At 37.0% G+C, this 12562-nt stretch overlaps 1 protein-coding gene across 9 annotated transcripts in view; it reads right to left on the bottom strand.

Annotated features, from left to right (window-relative positions):
* wnk1b (WNK lysine deficient protein kinase 1b) overlaps window positions 1-12562 on the bottom strand; it is a 106302-nt gene that overhangs the window by 51206 nt on the left and 42534 nt on the right. The gene's annotated exons all lie outside the window — the stretch shown is intronic.

Genomic DNA, 12562 nt, shown 5'->3' with positions numbered 1-12562 from the left:
TACAGTATAAATTCATCTGGCACTTTGTGGAAAGATTAAAAAAAAGGGTTATTTTTCTGTGGCCTTCTTTTATATGGCCCCTGGTAGTCTAAATCATATGCATTATGTGATTGCTAATTCCATTGTGAAAGAGTTATGTACTGCCCTGCATCCCTAGTGGCAAAATGCAACATTCATGTTATAAAAGCTACAGTATAGTTCTGTGCATGTGAATGCCTATTGATTCTCCAGCTATCTGCAGCCAGTCTATTGGGTATCAGTTTCACTGTCTGGTCATTGATGTGCTGCTTTTCTAGAATGCTGACAGCTGCATTCTATTGCCACATTAATGCAGACACAGACATTCATTTCCCAAACGCACTAACAACTGTACTAGCAGCAGGCATCTGCAACCCATTAAGTACTACTAATCCCAAAGGATCGTAGAGAGAGAAAGAGAATGAGAGAGGCAAAGGGGATTCAGCCTTAGAATGGGGAGAGTGTAAACACGGTGCAATGGGAATAGAAAGGAACCGTGAAAGGGAGGCAAATCAGTGAGAATAAAGCTGTCAGTTTAAAGGAGAAAATAAAAGCAAGGGCATTCAGAATTAAAGGAATATTCCAGTTTTAATGCAAGTTAAACTCAATCGACCGCATTTATGGCAGTATGTTGAAAGAGCAAAAATCTGGGTTACAGTGAGGCACTTACAATGGAAGTGAATGAAGCCAATCCGTAAATGTTAAACTGTTACTGACCATTTCAAAAGATGTAAACAATATGAGTTAAAATTATTGTGCGATAAAATCGCTTACCTTTTCTGTGTAAAGTTTATCTATTTTCTGACTTCTTCGCCATTACGATGTAATGCTGTAAATTCCAAAACAACCGTAAAAACTACGATTTAAATCATTTTAAAACTCAAATATTAAAGTTTTAACAGAAGAATTTGTGTTTTTTTTTTTTTATATATAAAAAAAAAAGGAGGGACAAGTCGAAATTTTATTTTGTGGTAATTACATTATGCCAAATACGCTGCTGATTGAGCTTAATTTATTATTACGTATTGAACCTGGATTATTTCTTTAATTTTTACACAAGATGCAAAAATAGCAGCAAGTGGTCTTTTTATGGTTAAATGAAAATATTTAAGCCAGAAATTTACTCGCAAATGCAGACACAAAACTTGCCAATGCATTGCAAACGCGCTGTTTCGTAAATACATACCATATGCTTTGGCGATAATAATCCTCCAATTTTAAGTCATCTTCAAATGACTACAAATGCATGCTTTGTTTTATTGCATGTTACATCTTGTGCAAAGTCGAGTGCTCTAGCCTTTCAAAGTGTACAATTTTGACCACAAGCCTGTACAGACGCATTTGGACATTAAGACTGCTTGTGATACTCTTTAGTACACGTGTCTAGAAAAACTTGGCTGCAAACGGACAGTGCATGCATACTGTGCTGAAACAGACCAGTATGGAGAAAAACGTTCAGCTTTTATTCAGCTTTAAACATGTTGAAAGTTTAACTTACTCTGCAAGATACTCTTAAAATGTTTTCCACCAAGACATTAGTAATAATGCCCCATGCGACAATGCTGAGAATGAACTGCGTTATGAATTTTGTTCTGACACCTTTCAGAATACAATGTGTGAAATCAAGCTTGTGTAGCTAGAAGCATTAACATTAACATATGTGTAAAATTTTGTGGGCCTAAAAACCATGTTCTTGAGCCCAAACAACACTAAGTTGAGCAGAATGAGACTGTGATAGGGGTTTGCTCTCTGGAAAAAAGAGGTCATCTTATCTCTGATCTTATTGAGTCTCTAGAAAATCTAATCAATGTCTGATAAGTCAGGACAAAGGAAGAGGTCTTCTGCTGCATGCAGGGGGTTGCAGCTTCGCTAGCCTCTATTCTGGTCTGGTGGAAAGAAGACAGAAAAAGCCCATTGATTTCTACTTTGAGTTTTTTGCTCACTTTCATGGTTCTATACAAAGATAAGACACAGGAAGGATAGACAAGTGTGAGTGTGTGGGTGAGTAAGGGAGAGATAGAGAGAGAGAGTAAAGGAAGTGATGTGTTTAACTTTGGCACCTCATGCACACTTGTCTTGGCAAACCACATGCGTTACTTTTAGCACCCTAACCCTCTGAAAATAAAAACAGGTGCTTGTGCTCATATCAGTCATGTGATAAATATAAATATAGTAAACACAGATTAAATATAGACAACATAGATTAAGCTATATAAATTAGACAAGGAAGCAAGTGTAGGCAACTACTGAATTTACATAGATCTATTTTAACCAAGATTCCCATTTTTTATTATTTCTGCTTTAAAGAGAGATACATTTCCGTTCAAAAGTTAGGAATCACTATGCATTTTTTTTTTTATTTGCCTTTTTTTCTACCAAAGTTGCATTAAATTGATCAGATATTACAGCAAAAACATTCATAATATTACAAAAGTCTTTCTATTTCAAATAAATGTGACAATTGTTTTTGAAACTAGAGACTCTGATTTACTTGTCTCTTGTTGTTGTAGATCTGGGCTGCCCAATTCACGCTCTGTTTTGGTTAAATCTAGATTAAATTAAGCCATTTTGAAAACTTGATGAACAAGCACAAATGTTTGCTGTGCTAAGATAATAAGATAGGTCTCTTTATTACCAAATTAGCACATTAGAGTGATTCCTTAAGGATAAGTGTTTTTTTTTTTTTTTTTTAATAGACTGCAATGACTGCTCAAAATGGGGCTTTTTATTACAAGAATATTTTGCGTTGTAGTAAAAATCAATCATATAAATTACTACTTCTAAGTTATTTAAAAAAACCTCAAATCTTTCAACCCCCCATCTATTCACTAACTTGCAGGAAAACACATCAGCTTTTATCTCCAGCTCTGCTTAGCTAGTCATGTGACCTTGTGCACAGACAGTTCAGTGAACAATCAGCTGTTTACCCTTGTCTGTCGCACTCGCACTCTCTCACACACATACACACACACACACACACACACACACACACACACACACACACACACACACACACACACTGGGTCTACACCTCCTATCTGGCATGAGATAAACATGCCTGCGGTGCCCCCCAGTCTGTAAACAACTCAGAAAATAATGCAGTAACCAGATACAGCAGCGAGCCTTTCTAGAAAACTAGCCCCTGCTCTTTTCTGAGAAAACATACTAATACAACAAGGATAATGGATACTATTGCAACTCTAAAGTCCTGAAATCAAATTAACATAGAGCTGCTCTATTTCTCAAATGCTGAGCCATTTTAACAGAAGTGCTATTTCCACAGAGGCTTGGCTCTAAAGAGTACAGGGACAGATAATGTTTGGACCCCCTAGCGCCATCTTGCAAGTAAATGGCTTTTGTTTCCACAGTGTCAATTCATGTGGGAGGCTACAGCATCATCTGATAGCATTCAGAATTTGTGTGGGTAGGGTGCATATATAATAACAGACAGCCACATGTGCCAAAGCCCCTAGATGTACTGGGAATTGGAATAAAGCAGCAACCATGTCACTGAACTGGACAAAATGAACAATAAAAACAAAATAAATGTCATTTCGATCACTGGATCAAATCTGCAGAGCAGGCTGAGACAGAGGCAACTGTGAGCCACCTCCTTATAACAGCACACTTGAATAACCCCAGAGATTTGCATTTGTAATAAGGCAAATAAAACGGATTGGCATGACTCATGCTAGAGGGTTGCACAGCATTCTCGTAGGCAATGCCAGTGGGGAATGGAGCAAATGGCAGATCAAAGCTCTAGGAGATAAGAGCTGGCTTCAGCAAGCATGAACTCGCACCTCAACAGTTAGGAGATAAAACTAGAGGCTACCTGAACTCTGGGATGGTTAGTGTGCTACAGGTCAGGCAATACTTAGGTCCACTATCTGACAGACTTTAAAGGATCAGTGTGTCTTTGCAAGAAACAATGTCTCTGACACATTACATTGTTCTAATATTTTTGGTATGTTTCAGTATTCTGAGGAAGCATTTGGAACCTAACTAAAAGAAAGGTTACCTGTCAAGCATTCAGGCAAATGTGTCGAACTTTGCAACATTCAACTTGCTGGTTCACAACTGAGGCAAAGAGTAATATTTGTAAAATTTGAATTTCTAAATTGGCATGATTAAATGATAGAACAATATATCAGTTGATATTTGGTCATTTTGAGATTATGGGCATTGACCAATAACATGTAAGGTTTCCTGTGTGTCATTTTCAAAATCTACAGACAGACTTATCAACAGATAATAATGGAAGGTTAATGGATAATACAATGGACAGTTTCAGTTTAAAAAAAAAAATGTAATACATCTTAATTAATATACATATTATTTGCCATCATTAAATTGTATTATGTGTACATGAAACTGTAGTTTCTGCTTTTGATATAGCTACACTGAGCTAGTAAAGGAGCGTGTTACAGGAACTCAGAAACACTTTAGATGAGTGCTTCACATCCATGTCAGATAAATTTGCAGCTCATGACTCTGGTGAAACTTACAGAGCTCCATAAAGCACATTTTCAATGCCATAAGGTGAAGATGTGTCAAGACTCTGAGTGCAGATTAGGGTTGCGCGGTATACCTGTACTAACGAAATCATGATACCAACATTTTTTTGAACGGTACGATATCATTTTTTTGTTAATTTCAGTACCATATTGAAGTAAGCTGCCATTAACTAAATGTAATTTAATGTGAGTTTTGAGATTAAATCAAAGACCATTTGAAAATAATAATTAAAAAGCCTCTATATGGACAAGTGTGATCATTAAAAAGCAGAAGGATGTAATTTAATGAAATAATATACAGTCACATGCGCTGTATGCCACTGTATGAATAAGAGGCGCCTCTCAGCCATGTCATCTCCTTCACATACACACTCACACACGTAACACACACAGGCACACACATACACAACACACACTACAAATGCTTGATTTTCATGCAGTGTGTCCAATGGTACCCATCTGCAGAGCCACAAATCAGTGTGTTGAGTGTATAAATGGCTGTGAACTCTCAAATGAACTCTTTCTCCATTGCAGCTCGGAGATTTCAGCTCACGAGTCATGGGAAGCTTGATATAATGAACACTTCACAAACAGGAAGAACTTCAAAAATCTTTCAAAATAAAAGTCCCACTGAAATGAGAGCTCTATTCAACTGATTGCATGAAATTGAAGACATTACGACAGAACAATATTACTACTGTATAAAAGTGCAATATTCAAAGCAGTCGCAATAATACTCATAGTAACGAAACATATCATATTAAATGGTTATATTATTGGTATCATTATCTGTAAATAATATCAAATAAGCAAGTGTACTGAATATCAGCATGTTGTGATTCAGCCATGACAGCATTTTGCCTCAAGTAATCAGATTGTTATCATTTAATGTTTTCATTAATACTGTAAAGCTCTGTTGTTCATTTTTTTTTTTAAACCAAAAATAATATATATATATATATATATATATATATATATATATATATATATATATATATATATACACACACACACACACATACACACACACACACACACACACACACTGGTGCCAAAAAGTGTGGAATAATGTACAGATTTTGCTCTTATGGAAAGAAATTGGTACTTTATTCACCAAAGTGGTATTCAACTGATCACAATGTATAGACAGGACATTAATAATTTGAAAAATTACTATTACAATAAAAAAATAAGAACTTCTTAAACTATTTCAGAGTTCTCATCAAAAAATCCTCCACATGCAGCAGTGACAGCTTTGCAGATCCTTGGCATTCTAGCTGTCAGTTTCTCCAGACACTCAGGTGATATTTCACCCCACGCTTCCTGTAGCACTTGCCATAGATGTGGCTGTCTTGTAAGTGTTTCTCATGCACCTTACAGTCTAGCTGATCCCACAAAAGCTCAGTGGGGTTAAGATCCAAAACACTCTTTTTCAATTATCTGTTGTCCAATGTCTGTGTTTCTTTGCCCACTCTAACCTTTTCTTTTTGTTTTTCTGTTTCAAAAGTGGCTTTTTCTTTGCAATTCTTCCCATAAGGCCTGCACCACTGAGTCTTCTCTTTACTGTTGTACATGAAACTGGTGTTTAGCAGGTAGAATTCAATGAAGCTGTCAACTGAGGACATGTGAGGCGTCTATTTCTCAAACTAGAGACTCTGATGTACTTATCCTCTTGTTTAGTTGTACATCTGGCCTTCCACATCTCTTTCTGTCCTACCAGTTAACCTTTGTCTTTGAAGACTGTAGTGTACACCTTTGTATGAAATCTTCAGATTTTTGGCAATTTCAAGCATTGTATAACCTTCATTCCTCAAAACAATGATTGACTGACAAGTTTCTAGAGAAAGTTGTTTCTTTTTTGCCATTTTTGACCTAATATTGACCTTAAGACATGCCAGTCTATTGCATACTGTGGTTACTCAAAAAAAAAAGACAATATTAAGCTTCATTTAATGAACCAACTAGCATTCAACTGTGTTTGATAAAATGGCAAGTGATTTTCTAGTACCAAATCAGCAATTTAGCATGATTACTCAAGGATAAGGTGTTGGAGTGATGGCTGCTGGAAATGGGGCGTGTCTAGATTTGATAAAAAATGACTTTTTCCAAAAAGTGATGGTGCTGTTTTTCCATATCAGTAATGACCTGACTATACTTTGTGATCAGTTGAAGGCCACTTTGGTGAATTAAAGTACCAACTTCCTTCCGAAACAGCAAAATCTGTACATTATTCCAAACTTTTGGCCGCCAGTGTGTGTGTGTTTATGTATGTGTGTGTATATATATCATTGGAAAGTATTATATTTTCATTTGATTAAAGCTGTACAGTATGTATTTGATTAAACACAATTTGATCATAACATTTAATTAAAACATTTAACATGGAATCCAGAAAAATTAAAACAGAAAAAGGCATAATTTGTATCTATAAGACTTTATGCAGTTCTTTTAGACAAGTAATTTTCTGTGTAACTTCATAAAAAAAAAATTAGTTTGAGTTAGTATCGATACCAAGGCACCAGGGCTGGTATCGTACCGAAGCCAAAAGTTTGGTATCTGAGCAACCCTAGTGCAGACAACTGCTGAACTCTCAGTGTCTGCAAGGCTACAGTTCTAATGATTTAACATTTACCTTTGCACTGTGAAATTCCAGGGGCAAAATACAATCATCTCAATGGGAATCTGCGTGTTCAGGAATGATTCTGGCTCTAGTCTAACAGTCATTGAGAAGTCAAGCGTCATTATTCACTGTAGTAGTTGCTGTACTTCCTGAAGTGATTATGAAGCTGTCTTAGCAGGCATGCAGAGCACTTAGTTGGATATAATGGAAAGACAAGATTCTGGCCTCCAGGGGACCCTCATTCCCTACAATCTTTACAGGATTCATATTTCACCAACACTGGCGCCAGTCAAACTCTGATACTAAAAATACAATTTACCAACCCTCCCATGTTTTACTGTAGTATATAAAATACTCAAAATCTTTCACAAATTAAGCAAGAGAAATGTTAGCAAAACATACTCTGGACCTCAAAAAGGTAAAATGTTCAGGGGCCATTAATTGTGCACGGAGGGAGCGATGGAACAATCAGCTTAACTGCTGTGATGTTCTGATAAACATGAGTTGCCTGTCTCATGGACGAACTGCATCACATGACTGCCTGAAAGCCTGTGTTCCATTTTCCAGCAGCACTTAGTAATGGCCATGACATGAGTTTAATACATCATAACAAATATGAACCATTTCCTCCAAGCAGAAATGAATCGCCTTTGTTTCATATGATGCCTTGATAAAGTGGAAAGACGGCACTGGTTCAACTTAGAGCCTTCTGGGTGTTTTGGAGAGCCAAAAGGACGGCTGCAGGCTGATCATGGGTTTAAAAATCCCTGTTACATAGACTTAGCCAGTGACTCATCTTATAACTGCTGCACTCTCGCTGTTGCAAACCATTGTAAACATCATAAGACTTTCATTTGACATCTGAATACTTGGAACCTAAATCAGTGCACTCTTTCTGCCCCTCAGGTTCAAAGACGTATGAAAATCTATAAAGCAGAACTTCTTTGTCTGTTTCATTTTAGGAAACAAACCAATAATAGAACAAAGTGTCTGAGAGCTGATGGCAATAATCAAAAATCGAGTATTGTATTGTAAATTTTAAATCAAGTTCTTTCCACCTTCTTACAAAGAAAAAGAGTGGCTTAGCTGGTAAGATGTTGACGACGTGTTTACGAGATGAAAATGTTTACTGGGTCTCTCTCACTCCGGTCATATGAAGTCTGGGTCATCAGTTAAATTTTCCAAACCGATGCAGCTAATGCTTTTTCATTAAACAAATATAGCCATTTAGCCTTCCCTGCCATTCATTTTGAAATATTCCTTTACTCAATCTATCACTCAAAAATGGCAGAATATGGTCACTTTAAGCAAAATGTCCAATTGAAAGGGTAACAGGAGTGCAAAATTAAAGACAGGCTTTTCTTCAGTCGGGATTGGAGTGAGAGAGGCTTGTGCTCAGCAGTGATTGCTTTGCCTGCAAGCAGTGTTGCTGATAACCTCCTATGGCGAGTTTCAGTGCCAATCATGAACTTGAGTCGTCACGCTGCAGAGGGCTTGAGGTTTTTTTTTTTTTTTTTTTTTTTTTTTTTAAAGAGATGAGCAATGAAAGAGGGAATGAAAAAGAAAAAGTGCAGCAGTTGAGCATCTGCACTGAATAAAGGTGAAGAGTTAACCACAAAGCTTACTGCAAAACCAAGACAGCTTCATCTAGATTTAAAGCAGGCATATAATGCTGAACTCCAATTAGTAAGGGAAAACCAAAACTTGGTTGTTTATCCCTCAAACGCAAAGGTTTATCATCAATCAGCATTTAACGGTTCATAACGAGGGCCATGTGTTCTGTGTGACCCAATTTTTAGAAAGTGCAGTTCACCCCCCAGGGGTTGATTTGGAGCCTTAGTGGAGAGTATGATTTATTTAATTCCATTATCTTCCAATGACCAGTTTAGTTGGTCAAGTTTTGAGGACAAGGTGAAGGGCTTTCCAAGTTGAGGTCAAGGTCCTTTCCCATTTCTTTGTTGAAATGTGTCTGGGTTGAGACTTAAGGACTCAACAAACTGTTTCATAGCTAAAAAATTCAAAAAATTATTCTCTCAATTAATCATTAATTAGGTTCATAGTTCAGGAGCCAGTGAGCAACATAGATTCACCATAGAGCATAGCCAAGTTCTCACACTAACATGATGCCATTCACATAGTTTAAGTGCTTCCATTTTCAAAAGCCATTTGCATTAGGACTTAGGAGGTTTCCGTCTTGAACTCATCTGCACTGGCCAGCTCAATAATGGTTTCCCTCCATACTAAAATTTAAATAAAGACAAGGGAGCTGTCAAACCGCAGTCTGCTTTAGAGTAAGCATCTCTATGAGCAAAGCGAGGCTCCAACACAGTGTCCTGACCAGGCACAAGCTGATAAGTTTCAGATAAATTTGTCTGTCTGCACTAAAGCTAGACCTATGTGAAGCAGGATTTGGAAACCTAAACGACACTATACACTATGCACTTATAAAATATATTTGCACTCAGCCATGTAGTGTATGAATTTTCAAAGTGTAATATCATCTCAAATGAAACACTTAACGCTTTTTTACTACACGGAAGCATTCTCCATTTAACAGCCGATGGAAGTGACATTTCAAGCGCACGTGATGTGTTGCCGCTAGCTTTCGCGTGTTAGCCAATCTCAGTTCAACAGCTTGGGGTGATGGTAAAGCATTCAACTAACATTTGTAAGGTGATGTATCCACTGAAGTTTCCCCAGCTGCTACATTCTTAATTTCAATTGTTTTGTCCGACCAGCAGCACAGCCAGGTAACTCTGCCCCTTTCGCTATCTATGGCAAGGAAGTGACCAACATTCCACACTCTGTTTTGACAGCTGAAAAAGTGCATCATCCGGTTACTTAAAGTACACTTCTTTTTGCTGCATTTGTCTGTGTAAATTGCGTTAATCCGTGTTAAAACTGACCCGGCTATTTGGCTGCACATGGGACGCCCTTGGACTTTCCAGCACAACAATGACCCTAAGCACAAGGCCAAGTTGACTCTCCAGTAGTTACAGCAGAAGAAGGTGAAGGTTCTGGAGTGGCCATCACAGTCTCCTGACCAACGAGCCATTCTGGGGAGATCTCAAACGAGCGGTTCATGAAAGACGACCAAAGACTTTGCATGACCTGGAGGCATTTTGCCAAGACGAATGGGCAGCTATACCACCTGCAAGAATTTGGGGCCTCATAGACAACTATTACAAAAGACTGCACGCTGTCATTGATGCTAAAGGTGGCAATACACAGTATTAAGAACTAAGGGTATAAAGACTTCTGAACGGGTCATTTCATTTTTTTCTTTGTTGCCATGTTTTGTTTTATGATTGTGCCATTCTGTTATAACCTACAGTTGAATATGAATCCAATAAGAAATAAAAGAAATGTGTTTTGCCTGCTCACTCCTGTTTTCTTTAAAAATGGTACATATATTACCAATTCTCCAAGGGTATGCAAACTTTTGAGCACACACACACATATATATATATATAATTTTTTTTAGGAGTAGTTAAAAACTGAAGTTCTTTGAAAGTCACATGTGGACAGATAGCTCAGGGGCTGTTCGCTCGTGTCACCTAATACTGTCTTTTCCTGCTAATCGTGGGTTCGAGATCAACTGAACTTATCTTATTGTCTGTTTGGATACATGTAGAAAGTAAACTAAATCCAGCAGATTCATTAAAAGCCATTTTGCGTTGTGGCTGGCACTGACACTGTGTCCTGTAAGATCATTGTTTGTCATTTGTTCATATTATACTGTATACATGGTATTTAACTTATATTTGTTGCCCAAATATTTAAGGTACTATCATTTGCGATATAGTCGCATAGGGCAGCAGCGTTTATGATGTTTATTATTCAACTTAATTACATTATACAGTAACCTACAATAGCGTGAGTGTAATTCACAATAGTGTGGAACATTATTGCATTTGTCACATTGCACTGCGCACGCTGAAGCCGAGCGAACAGAGACAATGAGCCCTGCGACATGCATAACTAACAAACATGACGTCTCAGCCAGATTTGTTCTCCTTGCTCCACTTTGTTGTTTTTTTTTTCCATCACGCCTGCTGTCGCGCTGTGTAAGTGGGGGTTCGGGGGTTCGTCATTCTCCAGTGTTACGGTTTAACTGGGGCTGAGTTCTGAATAAACATACTACATAATTTTGCCATCCTTGTACAGATGAAAATAGGTGGTACAATTAGCTCGAATGGCAGAATGACACAAAAGAAAACAAAAAAACTTACCAAGGCAGAAGATTCAATCTGGTTCAAAAACAATATGATCAACGCAACTTAACACGTTGTTATCAGCTTGAGCTATTAGGCGGCAATATCAGTAGCAAGCATCTTTATGTTCAAATGAGTTTCTTTATTCTGGTGCACATTATCAAGCAATGTTAATGCCAAGTTAACTTGTGCTTCACGTTCACAATATGATGGTCTTGTCAGATTACGACATTGTATGACATCTGAACATCTTTTTCTCGTTGAAAACGCTGCTCCCAAATATTATGCGACATTATAAAATCAATCAGAAATTTAATGAACAAACTGCCAGAATTAATAAAACCATACTGAGTTTGTTCGTTGTTAGTGTAAATATATTTTTTCAATGTTGCTAATGCAATGTCATGTTCTTGCCTGTCGCCACTGCACTTTTTTCAGCTCAAACAAAATATTTAAACACCTCCTCCCCCCAGTTAAGGTGTCAATTGCTGAAGCTCTGGGTGAGCGTGTGTCTGTTAAAAAAAAGTTTCTAGAAAAATGTCTCAATAAAGTGTTGTGTTCTGAAGTCCTAAATATTGCACTAAACCGATTGGAACACGGATCTGTCCTGACATCCTCTACAGATAAAATAACCATATTATCACCATGGTATTTTGTAGTAAAATAACTGTAACCACAAAATTAGACATGGTTACTATATTAACACCATATTACTGTAGTAACACCACTGTTAATATCATCAATGTTTTCGCCAAAAATAATGCTTACTAAAATATTACTATAGTAAACTACCTTTATATTATTTTTTTATTTATTATAAATAGTAATAAAGAAAATATTAAGAGTGGAGTCAAGAAACAGAATGCGGAAAATAATACGGCAAATGCAGAAATGAGCGACACTCAATAACAACATTATTTCTATGTTGCCAATAGACTATTGGGATTACATCTGAAAGCAAATAATTACTCCGAAAAATAATCACTCTGGGGCAACACTGATTAATAGCAAATATTAACTACTATGTTATTATTATTATTATTATTATTATTCTATAAAAATACCACGATAGATAATGAATAAAGCTCGTAACCTACAGGTTTGAACTGCATAGCGTTTCTGGTTATTACATGTGTAGCGAAAAACTCTTAGCGCATGTATTGAGACAAATATTATATTAAGTAATGTGGTCAGTT

The sequence above is a fragment of the Myxocyprinus asiaticus genome, chromosome 45, assembly GCF_019703515.2.
Source record: "Myxocyprinus asiaticus isolate MX2 ecotype Aquarium Trade chromosome 45, UBuf_Myxa_2, whole genome shotgun sequence".
NCBI classification, from domain to species: domain Eukaryota; kingdom Metazoa; phylum Chordata; class Actinopteri; order Cypriniformes; family Catostomidae; genus Myxocyprinus; species Myxocyprinus asiaticus.
Note: the sequence above shows the minus strand (reverse complement) of the source record. Positions and strands in the feature narration are given on the sequence as shown.